Here is a 320-nt window from a genome sequence, read left to right on the forward strand (position 1 = left end):
CAGCAGCAGCAGCAGCAGCAGTTGTAGAAGGAGAAGCAGCAGCAGCAGCAGCAGCAGCAGCAGCAAGAGATTGTATTGTCTGCTGCAGCAGCAACTCATCAGGCAGCCGAGACAGCTGAAACGGGCAGTTGAAATAATGCTGCTGCGCCTTTGATCGCTGCACTACAGAAAACTGACGCTCCCGAGACAAACGCCTGCAGCAGCAGCAGCAGCAGCAGCAGCAGCAGCAGCAGCAGCAGCAGCAGCAGCAGCAGCGGTATGAGCAGAAGCAGCAGCAGTAATAGCAGCGGCAGCAGCAGCAGCAGAAACAAAAACAGAAA

The 320-nt window shown here is 55.9% G+C and overlaps 1 protein-coding gene across 1 annotated transcript in view; it reads right to left on the bottom strand.

Annotated features, from left to right (window-relative positions):
- Nucleotides 1-320, bottom strand: part of EMH_0026760 (uncharacterized protein) — a gene marked incomplete at both ends in the record, with an annotated part of 9,204 nt that overhangs the window by 8,433 nt on the left and 451 nt on the right. The window lies entirely within an intron of this gene.

Source organism: Eimeria mitis, genomic scaffold (assembly GCF_000499745.2).
Source record: "Eimeria mitis Houghton genomic scaffold, Emh_scaff985, whole genome shotgun sequence".
NCBI classification, from domain to species: Eukaryota; Apicomplexa; class Conoidasida; order Eucoccidiorida; family Eimeriidae; genus Eimeria; species Eimeria mitis.